Source organism: Acipenser ruthenus, chromosome 4 (assembly GCF_902713425.1).
Source record: "Acipenser ruthenus chromosome 4, fAciRut3.2 maternal haplotype, whole genome shotgun sequence".
In the NCBI taxonomy this organism is placed as follows: domain Eukaryota; kingdom Metazoa; phylum Chordata; class Actinopteri; order Acipenseriformes; family Acipenseridae; genus Acipenser; species Acipenser ruthenus.
This window is the reverse complement of record NC_081192.1, coordinates 27406928-27429561: the sequence shown is the minus strand read 5'-3', so window position 1 is coordinate 27429561 and position 22634 is coordinate 27406928. Positions and strand designations below refer to the sequence as shown.

Below are 22634 nucleotides of genomic sequence, written 5' to 3'. Positions count from 1 at the left end.
GCACGTATTAGCAAGCTGCCCAACTCGTTATTAAAAAAAAAAAAAAAAAAAAAAAAACAAAACGGAAAATGCCCCCTACCACAAACTTGATTGAAAAATTCCGGAAGAAAAAGTTATCAAAGGCTCGTGTTTCAAAGGTGCATCCCTCGACTAAAAACATTACGTTTCAAACTACAAATACAATAATATCAAACGTACTATAGTGCACATTATTTATTTATTTATTTTACTCACCAGTTTTGTTATGTGGGTACTTATTTGTAATTTCTAGCAACAATGATTTTGCGTTTATTAGTTTTTTTAAATGTTTTAGATAAACAACTAGTTTTAAGTATACCAATGTATATGAAACTAGAGCTAGGGCACTTAACATAAACAATACAAACACGCGTGTTAGTTGATACACTACGGTATACGTTAAACTTGTTTCTATGAGTAAATACGATTTTTTAAAAACAAGACTGTTCCGTTTACTTTATATTGTATATGCACATTAGGCAATACAAATGTGCATTAATATTTTCAGAAATCTAAAGGTGATGTGCTACAGTGGGCGTTTCATAGCTTCCTGGTTGAAAATAAATCTGGACAGATTTTATATACACACACACACACAGTATATATAGCACTGTATTCATCCTATTTTTTCCTTTTCAAGCTCAAGTAAAAAACGTTTGTGTTTTTGCTTTTGTCACTTAGTTTAGGTTTATCAGAGGTACATGAATTAAAACTGTACCTCTAAACCTAATTGAATTCATGCAAATCATGAAGGATTGCCATACAATTTAACATAATTAAACAAAGCAACGTCTTCCTCTTAACTTAGCAATAACTGAACTATGCAATTTACAGGAATATAAACAAACAACCAATGCATAAAAAATAAGTTTATTTCAGAGATAGTCTCGTTTAGAAAATCTGGAACCTGGTTGCCGGTCTGAAAAGTAACTGGAATCTCTGTACTTGTTCAGATTAGCCTGGCCTAAATTAATCACATTTCAAGACATTAATTTTCAAAATCTCCAATGAGTTTTTGTTTTCTTGGGAAACTACAAAATAATTAATTTACTGAACTGATCTGAGTGGAATGGAACTGCTGATTGAAGAAATTCAGAGACTGACAGATGATAATTATAGTAAAAGGCTGTTTTATGAGATAAGAAACAGGTTTATCCTTTGTGCCAATTGTGCTGCACTGTGTGTTGGTTTTGTGATGTGGAAGCCGAGGGCTTAGGACCACCATACTCCTTTCATGTGTGACTTAAACTGGATTTGAAGTCAAGCATTCAGAGATGTAGTGTGTGTGTATTACCAACACACCTATTTCCATTAATATTCTGCATTTTGACAGGTTTGGTAAACTTAATTTGTTGACTCTAAAACAAATATGTCGGTACATCACGCGCCATTACAAAATAAGAGCCGAACTGTACATGTAAAAATGTAAGTCTGACATACCTATATACTCAACAACAGACAAAGGATAACAGTTAGATGTATGTGTGACATACACAATATGTAAGCCCCACTATATTCCACAGCAGGGAATAATAAGGCAAACAAATTAGTTTAAATAGTATCAGTGATGTGTAATTTTTCAATAACGTCAGGACGTGTGATGCAAGCTAACTGCAGTCTGTATTACTTCTTCGTCTTCGCTGACAGCAGTGTCCAGGTCCTTGTCTTTGCGCTCCACTTGTTGTTCTTTCACAAACTCCTCCTGTATCCTCTCCAGCTCCAGCAGCTCGGCTGTCAGCCTCTCCATGTGAAACTCTCGTCTGTTCTTCAGCAGCTTCATAGGGAAGGGGTTCATATCATTAAACGCTATGGTCATTAGTTTCCTTAAGACAGAAGATACAGAGAAAACAAAATGCCACTGATGAAACAACTGCAAAGTTAAAGGACCTGGGAACTCTGCATTTTTCCCCCTTTCAAAAAATACACAAATAAATAAATAAACAATAACGTATGGGCCTGCCAAAATTAAATTCATAAAAAGACACAAAAAGACAAACATACACACTTGAGAAACAATGCAGTTTTTTTTTTTTAATTTAGTCATTGCCAATTATTTTTTTATTATTTTCTCCCCAATTTGGAATGGCCGAAGCGTGTGCCGTCAGCCGACCCCTTTTTTTCACACTGCGGACTCGCCATGCAGCCACCCAAGAGCTGCAGCGTCGGAGGACAACGCAGCTCTTGGGCAGCTTACAGGCAAGCCTGCAGGCACCCAGCCAGACTACAGGGGTCGCTGGTGCGCGGTGAGCCGATGACGCCCTGGCCGACCTAACCCTCCCTCCCACGGGCGGCGCTCGGCCAATTGAGCGTCGCCACCTGGAAGCTCCTGTCCTCGGTCGGCAAAGGAATAGCCTGGACTCGAACTTGCGACGTCCAGACTATAGGGCACATCCTGCACTCCACGTGGAGCACCACACAGTTCTAACAGGAACAAAAAATTTAAGTCTGACATACAAAGTTGTTACTTGCTAATTTTATAACATAATTGCTTAGATATTGAACCCATTAACTTCTACAGTGTATCAATCTTCAGGTGGTCCAAATCAGTCAATGGCCCCCTGTCTCTGCACAGCCGGCACTGCTTGGATTCTTGTCTAATACTGAAGCATGAATGGCTGCATCTAAATGAATGTGTTTGTATTTCAGGTTTAGTGGCTGGACAGAGGAGAAACATGGTGATTGGATCAATAATTCCAATGAAAAGGCTTTGAGAACTAAATGGAAACATATTTCTGCTGTTTTACAGTCATTGTGAGAAAGCTCTGCCAAATTATTATCATATAATCCCAGTTATTTCACTGAAAATCAAGAGAAAGCAGACTGATTGATCCAGTTCCGTGCTACAGTATAACAGAAAATAAATGTTTTCAGTAAATAAAAGGCAACAGAACCTTGGAATTATTCATCCTTAGGATAACTTATTTTTACTACTAAGACCTAATGGCAAGAAAATTCTGTTTTCAATAGGATCTTAAACGGCTGGTTTCACAAACTACAATTAGCACTAATTTTGGACTACCTTACCTAAAATAACAATAGGTAGTCCAGGATTAGTGCGCATCAGGGCCTGTGAAACCAGCCAATTGACCTACCAGTTAAATTGTTCAACACTTTAATAATCTGCTTGCAAACTGTTCATTAAACAGCTATACATACAGTACATCCGTTTTCTAAGCTGCAAAGAGGACATTATGTGGGTCTGTGAGGTGGGGGCTCCATTACCTGTAGGAAGTGAATGGTAAAGAAGGACTTACGGTTTCATAGTGGATGCATGGTAAAGCTCAGTAAACTGCAAAATCACTGTTCACATTTACCATCATCAAAATGGTACAAGACAGTTTACTGAAATCACTAACTTTACTAGTGGTTAAAAGCATGGCCACTGGAGTGAGTGAGATGAGTGTGAACTGATTATACAGTCTGTGATTGACAGCAACTGATCTGATGCGTCTGCTGTACATTATCATCATCCTCATTCTGCCTCACCTGCCATCAGAGATAGTTTTGGTGAAAAAACGGAGGTATTGGTAGATTTCCAGATTGTCGTGAATTTTTAGAATGTTCTCTTCATTGTACTTAAAGAGGGCCAGTGCATAGCGAAATATCACCTGGAAACAGAAAGAAGGAAATACTGTTCAGGTTAAAAAAGATGGATACTTTCGCTCATCAAGTCGTCACTGGACTGAGCCCTTTTATAATTAATTATATTTTACTTATTTCCATGTTTTTCATTTTTACTCTCTATAACTGTCATGTCATTACTATAATTTAAAATAATTGGATAAGCTGTTACAATGTAAGTGTGACATACTGTGCACATGTTTGCAAGTTAAGACAATTTTTCTCAACAATTTGTGCTGAAAAATGTATTAAGCACGTTTCAACACAGTTGGGTAAGTGTGGGTGGTGTGGGTGGTGTTGGTGGTGGGGTGGTGGGTATTAAACACAGCCGGCGCTGTACCTTTGTGCCCTCATAGAGGAAAGCATCCCACACTCTGAGCAGGATGTCGCTGACCAGACTTTCCACGAAGACCACCAGGAACCAGTTGAAGGTGATGAGGGAATGATCGATGCTGTGCTCCTTGAAGTGGGCCGTCAGGCGAGGCATCTTCTCAGCAAGAAAGTCACGGAACACCCTCTGATCAGCCTGCAAGGAACAAAGAGCTCTGCTTAGAGCAGCAGGAGTTGCTCAGCTGTTAGAACAAATAGGGACTATGACTGCCTGAATTAGCACATCCACAGTACTTACTGGTGAAGCAGAGGGGATAGCATTAAAACTCAGCTATAGGCTGACGAGCAATGTCACAAATATTTTAACATTTTCTTAGTAATAACGGAGAGACATGGACAAATTAGCCAATTTCCATAACAGGTGCCTTTGGAAAATAGGCAAAAACTGGTCAAACAAAATCTCAAATAAAGACCTCCACGAGAAGACCAAATCATCACAGATACAAAAAGAAGAAGACTGAGGTGTATAGGCCACGTACTCAGGATGGAACAAACCCATATCCAGAAGGTAGCTCTACAATGGATACCGCAAGGGAAAAGAAAATGAGGCAGAGAAAGTTGCCTAAGATCGAGAGGTGGCAAGGGCTTGTTGCGTCCTTGTGTCCCTGGAGGGAAGAAGAGGGTTCACTGATTTGAAATCAGTTGTTGTACTGTACCTGAGAGGCAGTGAGGGTTTTGCTGTAGTAGTCTTGTGGCATTATGATTCAACAACAGCCACCAGACACCAGAAGGCACCCTCTTCATCCTTCAGAACTAAAAGTGCAATAGCTGCCAACCTGCAAGAGGAAACACACACACCACATGACTCCACTGGAAGTGTGCTGCTAATATTCAGAAGAGAAGGGGGACACATAGGTGTGCCAAGCCACATTTTTACACATTTTAGGCCCTATTTTGAAATAAATTTTCAGAGGAATTTGATGTATGAAACTAGCAAGAAATTATGTAAATTATACACTTATTTGTATTTATTATTATTTTATTTCTTAGCAGACACCCTTATCCGGGGTGACTTACAGTCATTGACAAAAATACATTTCAAGAATCAGTATAAGTGTTAATACGATTACGATTCAATAACGGAACAGATAACAGTGTCAGTGATAGTTACATCAGGATATAATTAAATACAAAATACTACAGATTAAATGACACTCGACAGATTACAGTACTCTAAAGTACAGGGTTAAATGCAGTAAAATAGGGAGCAGATAAGAGCAAGTAAAGTGCATTTAAGGAAGAGTGATAAGTGTCCAGATGGAAAAGAGGAGTTTCTACAGGTGCTGTCTGAAGAGGTGAGTCTTGAGGAGGCGCCGGAATTATTTTTAATCTGCCTGAATATGGCCACTCGTGCTTTCCACCACAGTTGTCTTTACAGTTGTGTAGAATATTAAAGAACATATCTGGGCCAGTATATTTGTGATTCCAGAAAAAGATATATTGTACAGGGGAGGGATGAGTAGCTAAGAATACACAACACAGTTAACAACCACTAGGTGTCATAATTTCTCAAATCAATAAATAAACACTGTTTGCATGTGTATTCTTATTGCTATTTATAATACAACAACACATTGCTCTAGTATAGTGTCCTGGCATAGCTACCTCCAACGAAGTGCATTAAGAACTTTCAATACAAAAGGTACAGTATCGGTTGAGGCCCTGGCAGTAGCCGATGGTGGGGTTTTGCCAGGAGAAGGCTAGCAGAATGCGCTGCAGCTTTTGGACTGCGTCGGAGGTGGGCGAGGAGAAGTGCTTATTGCTGGTGAGGGTGCGGTGCAGGTCCAGCCTGATCTGCCGCGAGGCCAGGTGCTCCGACACCTCGCAGTGCTTCCTCAGCTCCTGGTAGCGATTGGGATTCCGCTTCCTAGAGACCTGCGTCCGTGTCCTCACGATCCAGCGCCACACCTGCTCCCGGTACTCCACAGGGATCCCACACCGGATCAGGCCCTTCAGCTCCGGGAGGGAGCCACCTGGTCCGCAAAGGCTTGTCCACCATCTCATTGTTGCGCAGGTTGTTGGAACGGATCTCCAGGGCCTGGATTTTGGCCAGGAGCTTCACGTCCTCTACTTCATAATCAGGAATGGTCTTGAATCCATAGTCGTCGTACTCACTGGGAAGGAACAGAAAGTTAAACAAGGATGTTGTTAACATGCAGTATTCACATATTCCCTAAATTATCATACAACATTGTATAGTAGGTGCATGGCTCCAGGTTTTTGTGATTTAGTTATGTGTAATGAACCTCTATGTTAAGTTGTACTGTTATATTTCTAATCAGTCCCCTCTGCCAGCGTATTCCTCCCCATCGCTGCAGGAGAGCATTGAGTTAGTTAGTTGAGTTGGAACAGCTGGCGGAGAGAGACAAAGGGAGAGAAGGGAGTGGACTGAAGTTTGACGGTTAGGAGGAGGTAAATGTGTTTGGAAGCCAGTACAAGAACCAGGAAAGGGTTATGTGTAAATGGTATATGTGCCTGAAACTAACCTGCCTAGGGTTATGTATAAGGCCCTGTGTAAATCGAGATTTCACGAACTGCGCAGAAATTGCAAACTGAGCCCAATATTTTCAATATTCTTATAATTATTATTTGTATTTCATACGATAGAGGTAAGCTATTCTGTATGTCCTGCAATGTTACTGCAAATCATCTCTTGACAGGCATTTAGATTCAAGTATTCACTGAAAGAGAAAGGCGGAAATCCAAGAAACCAAAAACGTGAACTTCCATGTTCCAAAAGTCCACTGAAAACCGTGAAGCACGAAACACATTACATTTTGACCTGACAGGGGTGTTTGTTTGCGCAAATATCCCTCTTGAAAAACTGGACAACCAAAAGTTACGTAATTTCTTCATACTGAGTGTAGCAAATGGTGGAGTGATTCCTTCATCAGCCCAGCTGACACGTGAATACTTACCTAAAGTTGCCGACTATCACAAGCAGGAGATTATGGAATTAGTAAAACAGTCTGGTTGCTTGTCAATGGTCACTGACGAGTCGACTGATGCCCAATAGCAATATATGTTTCACATTGTATTTGTTTTGCAGGGCCTAAATGGTGAACATGCATCTGACATAGAACTGAAAGCTGTCCTTGCAGATACACTTTACCTACAGGCTGTTAATGACAACACCGTTTCACAAGCTATTGTAAAGTGCTTGAATAACTTTGACGTTGATTTTGAAGATGTCAGTGCATTTATCAATCTATTTGCTGTATAAAAAAATAATAATAATCTGTACACATAATTTATAAAATAGTTCTGTGCACAATCTGCAAAATAAGACTACCCGTGATACTGCCTTGAATTAAAAAAAAAAACAAAAAAAAACAAAAAAAAAACCACACACTATTTTCACAGGGCCTTATGTATGAACAAAGGATCCTGGAGTTTTCTAAATAAACTGTAGACTTGCTGCAGCCTCTGACTTCTTTTTGGGCATATATACACCTTCACTGCCTAACATCAACCCTTATATATGGTCCTGGAATTGCAGTGTTTATTGACGCACATTGCTCTTTATGTGGTTGGTTAGGGAGCAGTTCAATGTCAATCCAATCTTTGACCTTTCTTTTTGCCTGCTAAGGTGTGCAGTGGTATTGTGATGTGGATTACTATACAGTTAACAGCAAGCTCATTTCAGCTGCTTGCATCAATCGCTCAAACAGCAGAACAAACATTTTCTGTTCAATTTACAATCAATACTATTCAATCTGAGTTCCTGTGCAGCTGATAAGACTACAGTAAACTCTACGAAAGGAATTTCTATAATATTGACAAAAACAAACTGAGAAAATAATCATGAAAAATAGGAAATGCATATAATTTGCACTTCTGTTCTAAACAGATCATGCAACAAAACAAAAAGAGTTTTTGTTTTGTTTTGTTTTAAAGAAGTGACATAAACAAAATATATATTTTTTTCAATTATTAAATTATCACATTAAAAGAGCAGGGCACATGACATAGAAAATCATAGACAGCAAAGCCCAGAAACTACTGTAAGTTCCAGCTCTTTTTTGGCTTTTCATTTGCGCACCTATTAGATCACAATTGCAACAAACCAACATTAACATTTTGATCCTTTGCTTGTTTTGGTATTTCAGTTCAGGATATGAGGGTATTATATGAAAATGGAACTGGTGTAGCTTGCAATCACATCATCAGTTTAGCAATAGAATTGCATTTTAAATATTTGAATATAAACTGATAAAGAGAGGTTTAGGGTTAGGATTAAAACAAAACACAGCAGCTGGTGAAAGCAGTAACCCTCCCACTACCTCCCACTCATTTCCAAGACAGGGCAGTCCAAAGGCAGAGGGTTTCTACACCCTGTTACTTTTTAACTGGGTTGAACTTGTTTATTAAAATGTAAAAATGAACCTAATACATTTCCAAATAGCTAATTTTACAGTTCTGATGGAGCCATTCCAATTATAATCTTGCTTCTGCTCCTTAAATTAATTTTATTTAAAAATCCTCTTCACTGCAGTGTTCACTTGTTCCCTTGTGCTGCTTATATTAATTACAAGACTGCTATTTTCTACAGTGCAATATGTGTGTCACCCGAGTGCTTATGGACACTGTGGCTGTGAAGGGTCATTTCTTTGAAAGTTAAACTGTTGTGTACAATACATGTTTTTTTTTCGATTACGATTCGGAAATCAAAGCGTTTATGTTTTTGGCAATTTTAGCAGTTTTAGCATAACCTGCAACTGAAATTATATTTATTTATTTATTTTTACAATTTTTGCTATTTGGTTCTTCTTTAAACCAGAGTCACCCTGGTATCAAATGTGATACCTATTAATTCAAGTGCTCCCAGAAATCCTGAAACAACTCTACTGTAGTACAATAGTTTTTCATGTCACAAAAATGGTCTGATCCTAAATATATCTAAAATAATTTAAAACCATTGCCAATCAGACCAGATAGATAAAACATCTAATTTGCTGCAATCATACCAGCCAGTAGCTGTTTCATTGCACAGTGCACTCAGGGGATATCACTATATGGAGCCATGACGCAGGCACTAGGACAGATCAAGCACTGATACAGAAACAGCTACAACTTGACCCACCCCAAAGAACACATTGGGGTCAACAAGATTAAACATTAATTTAATTTGCAAACCAGACATTTGTGTTTTTGTGAACAGTGCCCTATATTCACAGCACTGTACTTGTATTTAGAATTCACTACATATCTTTCCAATTTGCTTTCTGCATCTAGAGAAGACCTAGATTTGGAGATGAAAGGGAAACATCCCAGTCAGTCTGATCTGTTCATTCTGGGAGACTGGAGCTGGCTCAGTTGCTAACTTCTAATTAAAACCACAGAGTAATGCATGAACACACCCGAGGTTGCTGACCAGGCTAACAGCCAGCCAGTCAGAACTACTATGACAGTCAACTAAGAAGAAGAAACAAGGAGTGAAACCTAGCAGGAGTACAAAGAAAATTATAAAAATAAGGGAAGTACAGTATAAAATGAAAAAAGAAAAACAAGGTAAGAAGGTATGTGGAGGAGTGGTTAGGGCTCTGGACTCTTGACCCGAGGGTCATAGGTTCAATCCCAGCTGGGGGACACTGCTGCTGTACCCTTGAGCAAGGTACTTTACCTCGATTGCTCCAGTAAAAACCCAACTGTATAAATGGGTAATTGTATGTAAAAATAATGTGATATCTTGTAACAATTGTAAGTCGCCCTAGATAAGGGTGTCTGCTAAGAAACAAATAATAATAATAATAAAAGTATATTAATAAACATGGTAAACCCAGGTAAATTATTATAAATACATTGTATAACCATGGGAAAAGCATGGGTAAAACTGCAGAAATACTGTGGTTAAACAGGAGGCCAAAGGAATGCTTTAAACTTTTAAAAAGTTACCAGGATGTGAAAATGATACAAAGTGAATCTAAAGTTGTTTTTTTTTTATTTTGTTTTGTTTTTTGCGTTAGACTGTGTAAGAATAGTGCCCAGTAGGTCACCAGCTTGCGTCACTACATTAGAACCACTTGCAATCCATGTGTCACTAAGCAGTTTGCTTTATCATAATGTACCAGCATGCTAGTTGTTCTTTAATTTACTTTGGCTTCTTAGTGCAGACAGAGATGTCTCTAGGCGAAATCACAGATCTCATTGTGGTTTTGTGGTTAAAGCTATAAGAAAAAAGAAATAAACGAAACTCATTACTATTACTATTAATCTGGGGCCTAGGTTATAAAAGCTGAAAATAAGATGTTTAGTATTAAATAAAGTCACTTATATATTAGCCTTACACAGTGACGATACTGCATTAAAGACTTGTAGGTAAGGATAATATATTTTTTGAACATATATGTTTTTTCACAATGGTTAAATGGGTACAGATCTGTCACACAGCAAGCTGTAAAGCACATACCTTCATCAGGAGGCCCTTCTCCTCTTCTGAACTGTTCCTCCACAGCTTAGTAAGCTGGTAGATTTCAGAGTTGAGGAACTTGTTTTGGATCTTGTGCGCCTCTATATCGTCCTAGTAAACACAGTAAACGAATGAAATCAGAACACAATCTGTGGTTGTACTTAAAACATTTCTACTGTGAGCTCTACTTATTAAGAGCACAGGTTTGACCTAGTCCTGACTGATCACTGCTTTTCTTTGCTTTCATAATTGTACTCATTTGTACCCTATAAAACACTGTTTGAAAATCGCTGGGATACGTAAAAAAAAAGTGTGGCTAACTAATGTCAATTAATACACTGTACAAAAACAATATACTTGTTTTGTTCTAATAACAAAGAAATAGAAGAAAAAGATAGTTGGCCAACTGATCACGTGTCTGGAATTATTATTTGACTTTATATTAGTGGATTTAAGTTTTGCTAATAAGCAGATAACTGGTCTCCTAACTTTTATCAGAGAGCAGTGTACCCCCTCATGCCTAGTAGCCTGGGGTTACACAGGGATCTTTTTTTTTTATATACAGTATGTTTATGTAATTATAATAATTTTTGCTATTCATTGTAACATCACATCAACACTGTGCAAGCCTGACCTATAGAGTACAAAATCACAGTAACGTGATACAAAGTACAGTCGAACCTGTCGTATCTGATCCTGTAAGATATGACACCATCATTACCCAATGGACCTGTGCCATGTGTGACTTACATATGCTGCTACCAACTGAATGGTACTGATGGAAACTGACCAATGCACATTTTATTATGGGTCTAAAACAGTAAATTCAGCTCTTAGCAGGTCAGAATTTGTACACGCTGTCACTTCACATAACTGCCCAGTTTAACCATAGTAAATAAAAGAAAAGTAAAGGATTCATAAAATTACTGTACTGTTAAAAAGCGTGCATCCTTGTTGTTGTTTATGTCTCAGGTTAACACACACAATGTAAAAAAAACCTGTCAGATTACTTTGGCATACACTGAGAAAGCACGTTAAGAACTGTTTGGAATGCTGTTTTGTAAACTGAGAAATACTGTACTTCAGTGCTTGTGCAGTCATTTTCACAGATTTTTTTGTATAGAATACATGCTGTGTCGTACTTTGGTGTTTTAGGCACACTGATGTACCTGACGTTGTTCATTTATAATGCCCCGACGTTAATAAAGAAACTACAATATACTAAAACGACTTCCTCTGAGATACAATATTAGTATATATTCGCTGGACCCCTGGACCGGTTCTACTATAAATGAATCATTCTTAGACTGGATTGGCAAACAGTAATTGTGTGTCTGCTCCAATGCTAATAAAATCTAGTTAAGATGTCATGTTTGTAATGCTTATTGGATGCAGAGAATGTGCAGAATACCGTATGTGACACCCCAGCAGTGAAAACATGGATCAGTTACTTTACTGCTTTTTCACATCATGCAGGATTACATGGTGGTCAAACAAAACCAAAAAAAAGAGTGTGGTTTTATCCGTGTTTCTTGAAACAAGAGTTGACGTACTTCCCATGGCTGTAATGTAAAAGTAACTTTTAAAATAACCTTGAGGTGCTCAATCTTCTCGTGCAGCCTGCAGAAGGTCTCTGTGCCCATGGAGTTGGCTACGGTACGCTGGGGGTCAGCCATGCAGGCGGCCACCTGCTCGGAGAGCTTGAGGATGACTTCCTGCTTGGCATTGTTCTTCTCCATCATGAGCTGCACGTGCTGCTGCAGCTCATTCACTTGGCAGTCCTGCATGGCCAGCCGCTGCTCCAGCTCCTCCTTGTCTTTGAGCAGGGCCTCCAGGCGGCCGTCCAGGTCCGTGATACACCTCTCTTTGTGCCGCACCAGTTCCAGCCACTCCTGCTCCCCTGCTGCTGCCAGGAACTGTTTGCTGGTCCTCTTCTCCTGCTGTGCTGCCTCCAGGGCCTTGTGAAGGAGTCGCACCAGCTCCTGATTTCAAAACAAAAACACTATGGTCATTTACTCTTAAAGGTGAAGCTTCATGAGCTGTGTTGGAGGTCCCGTAAATAAATTATACTGTAGGTGGTCCCTGAATAATGCACCTGTACTTTCTTTGTAATCTGAACCAGGTGGGATCAGACCTGTTCAGATTAGTGATTTGTTTGGAGTACTGATAATAAACTGTACCATACTAAAAATGCCTGGTATAGTATTTGTTTTAGGTTTTTGATTCTTGCATTTCCTGAAAAATCTGTAATATCCCTTTGAATAAAAAAATACTGTTTTACTTATCATATAAGAACAGCTGTTAACATCATGCATTTAATTACAGTTATGGCTACAGGTAAATTCAAATAGTCTACTGTACAATGCAATAGTCTACTGTACAATGCAATTTTCCCTAAAAAACAGCCTGTTGCAGTATTTATTCATTGTACAAGTGCCTCACAAGACATATTATTTAATAACTCAGTTATCAGTTGTTATGTGCTTAAATATACTTCAGTCACCCAAACCAAACATATACCTTTTGTGACTTGAGCTCCTCAGTGAGCGTGAACACCTCGTGCTGGAGTCTGGATAGTTTGTCCACGGGGTTCCCCTCCTTTCCTGACACCTTCTCCCCAGAAGGCTGAAGAGAACTGGTCATTTTCTTCTCCCTCTTGTTCATGCTGCTTGATGGAGAACTCTTTCCTCCAGTCTTTGCTTCCTGCGCAGACTCGTTTGTAACTGAAGAAACTGAAGGAGCTGAAAGGACTGTAGGTGCTGGGGGTGTCAGAGGTACAGGCGGTGCTGGAGGTGCTAGGAAAGAGAGCAAGCAAAGAAAGCATTTGAAATGCATGAATATTTATTTAATATATATATATATATATTTTTTTTTTTCTTAAACTTGCTGGTTCTTTATTTTATTCTGGAGCCACCTACCTGACAATATACCCTTCATATACCCGGGCTGTGTTGTTTAAGCTGCTGTCTTAAGAAAGTACAGGTTAAAAGTATATGTCATTCTTATACCAGAAGACAAGAGTCAGCTGTAAATACTGGGTCTATTTTATTATACATACGGAGGTGATTATACATCTTGCCAGCTTTAAACCTGTATACAGTACCTAGTCTAAAACAGCACCAGATCTAAAATAGTGTAAGTCTACTGGGTGTTGTTAATAAAGAGTTCAGTGGTATTTAAATCTGGTGTTGTTAAGACATTTTTACAGCTTGTCTTGTGAGTAGTTTGGACAGGCAAAAGGACTGTAAAATATAAAAATTGACAATTTTATTATCACAGCAGTAAATTGAGAAAAAATAAATAAAACAGCATTGGGAGGGAGCAATATTAACCCAATTTGGTTAACCTGAATCCAAGTATGAACCAAGTATTTCATTAACATACATATACTGTAAATTCATGACCATGACATAAGCATTATGAAATGGCAATGCAGTTTCCTGAAAAGTCCCAAGACATGAATGGACGCACAATAAATATTACCACAGAATGTGTACACCTAGTTTAACCAAAATTAGACAGGTGTGACATACAGATGGACAGATGAACAGCCAGAGTCACCTCCACACAGCGCTGTTGTTATAAAAATGGAAACAAGGCAGAAGATAACATCACAAAGTGAATCCCTGTCTAGTTACCATGTTTGTGTTCTCAGCAACTAAGCCTGCTTCAAGGCTTCAAGCACAACAGAGCCGGTGAGTCATCGGCAGAAATGAGACTGTCTCACTGTGAACATTCTCAGCATGGGTATGGGGCAGAATTGAAATCACCCTTTTGTTATTTTGAGTTCTTTCCACCACACAGCACCAACATTCTCCTGTATGATCATCATTTTTGATTGTTTGAATTCATTAAGATATCTGACACCAGACACAATAAACAAAGTCCTGGTACTTTTGTTACCTCACCTAATTAAAGCATTGCATTTCTTGCTTCACATTACACCTCATGAAAATATCTTAGATATAATTACAATAAAGGGCAAAACATGAAAAAATATGTGGTGGTTACAAGAGTATAGCAACACTTTGTAAGCGTTTAGAATAAATAATTTAAATTGGGTTATTCCGGTTCAGCTCTTTTGTTTTGCATGCACACAACACCTACCCTGGAACCCTTTTCTCCATCAGATCACAAACTGAAGAACCCCACCCCACACACAATTTGGTCGACTTGAGCTAGAATTAAAACTGGGCTGTCAGTGAGCTTACCTTCCCAAGGTGCAGAAGGCAGCTGGCAGAGCTGTGTGGAGGTAGTGGAGGGCTCTGCAGGTATTTTCACCAGGCTGGTATTGTGCTGCCACCGTTTTATTTGCAGCGGCTGCAACCAATACAGCATGACTTGGCTGTTTAATGCCTGTAAAACAAAAACAAAACAAACTAGATGGTAACTTGTTAAGTTGTGGGGCTTGCTTTATTGGGAAAGTGGTCAAAGTAGCTGATTTGTGTCAAAAGTCACATTGTTTATTAATTGTCTCATGCTTAGAATGTGCTAGAATTTGATATTTCTCAAAGTTCTATGACAGTTAATTCAACAGTGGGAAGTAGCCTACTGAAAGAAGTTGATGCGGTTACTAAAACAGCTGTACCTCTTGATTGGTAGACGCCATTCCTGTTTTGATTTCATATTTGAATAGCTGAGAAGTAGAGTAAGATTTCATTTGCTCTAAGTAGTTGTCTAACTTGTTGGGAAAGTGGTCAAAATGGCAGTTTATAAAAAGTTAGAGAAAATTTTAGTTGGTGCGGTTACTAAAACAGGTGTACCTCTTGATTGGTAAAAGTTATTTATGTTTTGATTTCAAATTTGAATAGCAGAGAAGTAGAGAAAGATGTCATACCCTCTAACATTTTGTCTAGCTTGTTGGGAAAGTGGTCAAAATTTCAGTTGTTTATAAAAAGTTAGAGAAAATTTTTGTTGATGCGGTTACTAAAACAGCTGTATCTCTTGATTGGTAAAAGTTATTTCTGTTTTGATTTCAGATTTGAATAGCAGAGAAGTAGAGGAAGATTCCATATGCTCTAACTTTTTGTCTTACTTGTTGGGAAAGTGGTCAAAGTAGCTGATTTGTGTCAAAAGTTACATCGTTTACAGTAAATAGAATGTTGGAAGTCTGGGAGTTTTTAAACAATGGGGAGCTTTAGAATGTTGAAAAAAGTCCCATTAAAGTGAATGAAGATGGACAAAAAAAGGATAAAAAGCTTAAGTTTAAAAAGTATAAAAGATATCAAAAAGTTGTATACAAGCACACTATTCCAGACCGGTCTACACGTTTTAAAGTTTGAACGGCATTTCTAGCTTAAATGGTGTAAGAGGAGTAGCGTGCCAAAGAATAAGAAGAAGAAGTACGTTGAAGATTTAAAGTGGGGACTCTTGCTTCGCAAGCCCCACTAATAAAAATGGTTGGTAATTGTGACAGAGAATGAATGAATCCTCGTCAACAATCTCCCTCTCAATCTCTGAGGGCGCTGTATAACCAGAACAGAGTGCCCCAGAATGGATGTTTTTGCAGTTCATTCCAGGGTCAGTCGGAAGCCGGACATTCAGGAAGGGGGTGGGGCCACGATACCTGAAGTCAGCGCCTTAATGCGGTAGGTGATGTGTCAGTCACGGATTGGAGGAGACGTGATTGGCCGCGCCACCGAAAGAGGGCATGACGGAGGGTTTTAAGGGGAAGTGGCCCCAGTGATCTGTTCCTTAGTTTTGATGGTTAAACTATAAGGACCGTATGCACAGGAGAATTAAAAGTACTGTGAGTGTTTTGTGTTTTATTTGTTTGTCAGCTAACTGTCATTGTTTGTTTGGCTAGACGGCTAACACGAACCGGGAGCTGTTGCTGCACGCCAGCACCAAACCCCGGACTACACTGACCTACTGTTACCTCTGTGTTTGTCTTTCACCATTCACTTGCACTAGAGCACCCACTGTCAGGAGACATGTCTGTGTCTGTGTATTGTGTGTTTAAAAAGTGTTTTTATTATTTCGGGACTGTAACCCTCCTTTTGCATGGCGCAATACACATTGATGTGTAGAGCCCATGCTTATTATTTAAAGTGTTGTTGGCACGCAACCCAGCTGAAAATAAAGAGCTGTTAATTGTGAACTGTCTTGTGTGTGTTTGTTCTGGAGCACTGCATCATCACTACACCTGCACACTGCAAACCATTCCTTCACAGTAATCCATTTTTATCATTGCAAAAATTTTAGATGTAGGGAAACCTGCTTGGGGGATGCTATTGTGTATTATCAAAGCAGCATCTGAAAAGGATTCCCTTTGTTATACTGGCAACCTTTTTACAGCAAACACTTACAGAGCTGCTATTTTATAGCTTTATAAGAAAAAAAAAGATTAAAATGATAGCCTTGCTCTGTTCGCTTAACTCAAACTATAAAGGAAGGCTGTGGATTTTAAAGTGGTCACAATGCAGTCAAATACCAAATTCAATATACTTTGAAGTTTAATTTTTTCCCTTCAACTTACTAAACCCTCAATACACCATACACTAAGTTTTTGTCTTTTCTTTGGATACATTCCTCCCCCACATTATCATACAACAATCAGAGCCTTTTCTTGCACAACTGGCTGGATGATGCTCATGTAAGATTACAAGTGAAAAGTTAGTAAGAACCCCTTCTTTCATAGCCAATGAACAATTTATAACTTGTTAGCTGGACAGTTTATTCTGAGTTCAGGCCATGGGAAGAATGGTGTGGAGTACTGCAACGTAACTTATAAGTGACTATATATTGGGATATTAGAATGGAACATACATTATATATAAAATTGCTACTGCTTCAAATTAATTCAACAATCTCTTTCATAATTGATCAAGCTTATCCGTAGATCATTATTACGCACAGTGTTAAGCATGTTAGCTGCAAGCTGTTAGATTGTTAATATACATTTTAAAGACTGAGAACAACAAAGCTAGAACAGTAATGCTTATTTTTGTGTTCACAACCAAGAGCATTTGACAAGAGCATTTGATGAAATGTATGCCAGTAGATACAGGGAATACATTTCTATACCAGTTTAGGATGAATGTATTTATTTTAGGTAAAGCATAACATGAGACCATACAATGGCTAATTTAATGTAATTGTATGCGTGTATAAATTACATTTATATACAGACGTGCTCAAATTTGTTGGTACCCCTCCACAAAAAACGAAGAATGCACAATTCTCTGAAATAACTTGAAACTGACAAAAGTAATTGGCATCCACTATTGTTTATTCCATATTTAATAGAAATCAGACACTGCTTTTGATTTTTTATTCAACATAATATTGTAAATAATAAAACAAATGAAAATGGCATGGACAAAAATGATGGGACCGCTAACCTAATATTTTGTTGCACAACCTTTAGAGGCAATCACTGCAATCAAATGTTTTCTGTAGCTCTCAATGAGACTTCTGTACCTGTTAACAGGTAGTTTGGCCCACTCTTCCTGAGCAAACTGCTCCAGCTGTCTCAGGTTTGATGGGTGCCTTCTCCAGACTGCAAGTTTCAGCTCTTTCCATTGATGTTCGATAGGATTCAGATCAGGACTCATAGAAGGCCACTTCAGAATAGTCCAATGTTTTGTTCTTATCCATTCTTGGGTGCTTTTAGTTGTGTGTTTTGGGTCATTATCCTGTTGGAGGACCCATGATCTGCAACTGAGACAGAGCTTTCTGACACTGGGCAGTACATTTCGCTCCAGAATGACTTGATAGTCTTGAGATTTCATTGTGCCCTGTGCCAGGTGCAGCAAAGCAGCCCCAAAACATAACCAAGCCTCCTCCATGTTTCACTGTAGGTACAGTGTTCTTTTCTTTGAAAGCTTCATTTTTTCGTCTGTGAACATAGAGCTGATGTGACTTGCCAAAAAGCTCCAATTTTAACTCATCTGTCCAAAGGACATTCTCCCAGAAGGATTGTGGCTTGTCAATATGCATTTTAGCAAATTCCAGTCTGGCTTTTTTATGTTTTTCTTTCAAAACTGGAGTCCTCTTGGGTCTTCTTCCATGGAGCCCACTTTCGCTCAAAAAGCGACGGATGGTGCGATCACAAACTGACGTACCTTCACCTCGGAGTTCAGCTTGTATCTCTTTGGCAGTTATCCTTGGTTCTTTTTCTACCATTCGCACTATCCTTCTGTTCACTCTGGGGTCGATTTTCCTCTTGCGGCCGCGCCCAGGGAGGTTGGCTACAGTTCCATGGACCTTAAACTTCTTAATAATATTTGCAACTGTTGTCACAGGAACATCAAGCTGCTTGGATATGGTCTTGTAGCCTTTACCTTTACCATGCTTGTCTATTATTTTCTTTCTGAATCTCCTCAGGCAACTCTCTCCTTTGCTTTCTCTGGTCCATGTTCAGTGTGGTGCACACAATGATACCAAACAGCACAGTGACTACTTTTCTCCATTTAAATAGGCTGAATGACTGATTACAAGATTGGAGACATGTGTGATACTAATTAAAGAAACTAATTAGTTTGAAATATCACTATAATCCAATTATTTATTATCTTTTCTAAGGGGTACCAACAAATGTGTCCAGGCCATTTTAGAATATCTTTGTAGAATAAGCAATAATTCATCTCTTTTCACAACTTCTTTGCTTTATTCTATGACATACCAAAGGCATGCAAGTATACATGATAAAATAGCTTTTAATTTCATCACTTTTCAGGAGGAATGAAGCATTATTTCAAAGAGCTGTAAGGGTACCAACAAATTTGAGCACGTCTGTATATATATATATATATATATATAAATATATATAAAACTTTCAGGTTCCCAGTGCTCAAAAGCTAATTTTACACCCTGCACCAAATGACAGACATTCAAACCCCTATTGCATTGCAGTTCCCTCCATTGCAGGTTTTAAAATTAGCCTGATTAGCCACAGTGTATAAGTAACAAGTTCCGATGTGTCATATTAAACTCAAAGTAAAACCAGGAATGGATCAAACTGCTATGCAATGGAAGTCTTATTTCCATCCCTGGAACACAGAGGTATGGTAAAGAACATTAATAAACCATGGTAAACTACAGTAAATGCATTGTAGAACCATGGGAAAAATGCTAAATTCCTGCGTTAAATTTACTGTGGTTAAATTTATAAGGGAACCCTTGGTATTGCACAAGGGCACTTTCTTAAAAATGATACATCGTTTTTTAAGGTTATTTGAAAAAAAATGACAGTAAGTGGAAGTCCAAACTGATTAGTGTATCCTCAACCAAAGCGGTTGTATCTAACAAAATAACTTAATTAAGACATCAGTATAGGCACAAACAGTGTTTTTTTTTTGTTAATGAAAATACATGTTTGCTGTAACTTGTGTTTGTTTCAACTCAGAACTGCACTTGTGTGTTCTACTCAACGAATGGAAGTGCAAGATGTATATGATTAAGTTTTATTGGCTGGCTTGTTACTGCTTCACGTACCTTCACAGATTAGGGGATTTCCTATTGCTTTAATTTTAAAAAGACATACCTTCAGCACAACAACCCGTCCTGGGATTTGAATTTCAAAGGTCCCTTCCTGAGCTTGAGCCGGATAGCCAAAGGTAGCGTTAGCCAGGTCAATGCTTCCCAAGGGATTGACATCCTGTGACGTTCTGTAGTAGTACAGCTGGCACTTCTCTTCGAAAACAAACCAGCGGGCTTTCCAGGCCTTCAAGGGCCCCCCCAGTTTGTTCAGGTACCCACACAGTTTTGTGGAGGAGGGTTCCATCTTAGTTTTCATGACTGGCTTCTCTTGGGCATTGCTCTGGTCCATGTGTGTGGAATCACCCTCGTTCTCCTTGGTGCTTTCCACTTCCTCTCTTGCACTGGCAGTGAGGTCATGATGATTGTCTGGGCTTGTCAGATTGGGATCAGCTGCAGGCATGGGTTTTCCGACTTGACAGTCCTGCTCCATCTTAACAGTCCTCACCATGTGTCCTCACCAGATTTCAAAGAAAAGATGTTAACTGGTTTGTCTTTGGCTATTGAAAAGAGGTGTAGTATGGTATAATCAATTTTCATTCCCTTTATTAGCTTTTCCCTGCCCCTTGTCAGTTAGTTAAACTTTCACAAACACCAGCTTCAGCGAGGGACGAATTTGTAAATAAAATGTTACATCCTTACAGTCCCATGTGAGTAACAATTAGTACAAAAAAAGAAGCTATCAGCTATGAAGGTCTGAAGAAGAGGTACTAGTTTCCCTATGCTCTCTGTGGTGATTGCAGTGTCCCTTATTCAGGATTATGTTCTATGAAAAATAAAATCTAAACTTCACACAACTTTAAATTATTGCAACTTTTTTAAAACACATATTTTAATACAGGATTCTATTGTTAATGAGCACATTTGCTGTAAATGCTTTTTTTAATACTGTATAAGATACAGGCACTGTAGTAAATACTACTGGCAATTACACCTCCTTGAAAGTATGCTATAGTAAATTCTGAAAATTTCTATAACCACTTTGAAGTATGCATTATTCAAGGAGGTTATAGTAGACTACAGTACTAAGTATGGCCACTATAGTTTACTGCTGTATAATAAAAATGCATTTACAGCAAATTACCACTTTAAAGTACAGTGTTTACAGCAAAATACTGGAGTAAAATGCTGCAGTAGCACAGTTCATTTTATTAAATAAATAAACCAAATCTTAAATCAGCAATAGACAATTGGAGTGTTCTGATGTAGTTAAGACTGAAGGTGGCCTCCATAAGGAAAAAACACCAGAGCCCAACGACAAGGAACAAAGCGTATTAATGTGTAGCAGGCTACTGTCGTGTTTTCAAAAAAAGGGTTTAAAGCTGCCTGACAATGTGAACTGTACGCATTGGATACTTCAGCATAAACGCCCTTGCCTAATACTTTACTGGAGTAGGCTTTCATCCAGCTATTATTAGACTCCTTCAGAAAATGAATTTGGGATCTAAAACTGAAATATTGTGAAAACAATTGGCATTTCCTAGACTTATTTGGTAAACTGACCGTGGTTAGACGTATCAGAGTGTTGGGAATAATGTTTTAGTTTCACTAATTACAAGACACAGTACAGTTCCACTTGTGCAATTACGATACATACTCCTAACAAGAACACACACCCTTCATGTACAGTAATACAAAACAGCTCACGTCTTAACCACGATCATTCTTCATTGCAAAGTACACATTTACTATCAACTGCAGCTTCAATATATTCCACTTTCGTTTTTTTCTTCAGTAAACAACCTCTGAATCCCGTAACTTGAGAGAGCACTTATAAATGAATAACACTTCTCTTGGTTCTTACCTCATTCACTTACAGAAACGACTTCTTCATTGTCGTAATACTAGAAGCTTTGTGTTGTCGTACTACTAGAAACTTCGTATGAACTTTGTGCTCCTCAATGTTTCACAACGACAGTTTAAACTTGTTCCCCGTGCTATGGTGACAGTTTAGGTCAATGGACTTGTTTTATCTCCTCTTTGACGATGGTTTTGTATATGCATTTCCTTTGGGTGGGTTATTTAAAGGGTCTTCCTTATTACAAACCTGTTTCTTCGTTCCTTGCTGATAGTGTTTTGGGAATTTTAGCAATGTCACGTCTTCCGTGCTTGCGTAATCCCAGACACCACTGACCTTTGTGGCAAACAATTACAACAGTGAGCAGTTACCTTGGGATTACACACCAGGTTCAGACGCATTGATTGGACTAATGTCTCCGCAGGCGACCTAAGACTCACCGTTTCAAAGGTGTCAGTAGTGCTAAACAGAAAAGAATGCATACAGAAAAATATTGTATACTGGCCATGGGCTTTGGTTTTGCCCAGAGCCGTAACTAAGCATTTAGCTACCGGGGCATGCAAATATATATATATATATATATATATATATATATATATATATATATATATATATATATATATATATATATATATATATATATATATACATATTTGGATGTTAGGAGTTAGGATGGTATTGTAATATTTGGGTTCGGATGTAGTGAAGAAATGACTCTAATATCAACAACTCAATTAGATGCAGACAGATTACAATCCAACAGTTTTTTTTAAAACAGCTCACACGATGTCAACAACAACTGCCACCCCTTACCCACTCTTCCTGGTGTTGTCAATAAAGCTTATCAATACAAAACCTTTAAATAACTTTATACAAACAATTAGAAGGCAAACACTCACACACTATTAAAGCAATACT

The 22634-nt window shown here is 38.5% G+C and overlaps 1 pseudogene; it reads right to left on the bottom strand.

Moving 5' to 3' along the window:
- Nucleotides 1-872: 872 nt before the first annotated feature.
- Nucleotides 873-20796, bottom strand: LOC117400208 (TBC1 domain family member 2A-like; annotated as a pseudogene).
- Nucleotides 20797-22634: the final 1838 nt, after the last annotated feature.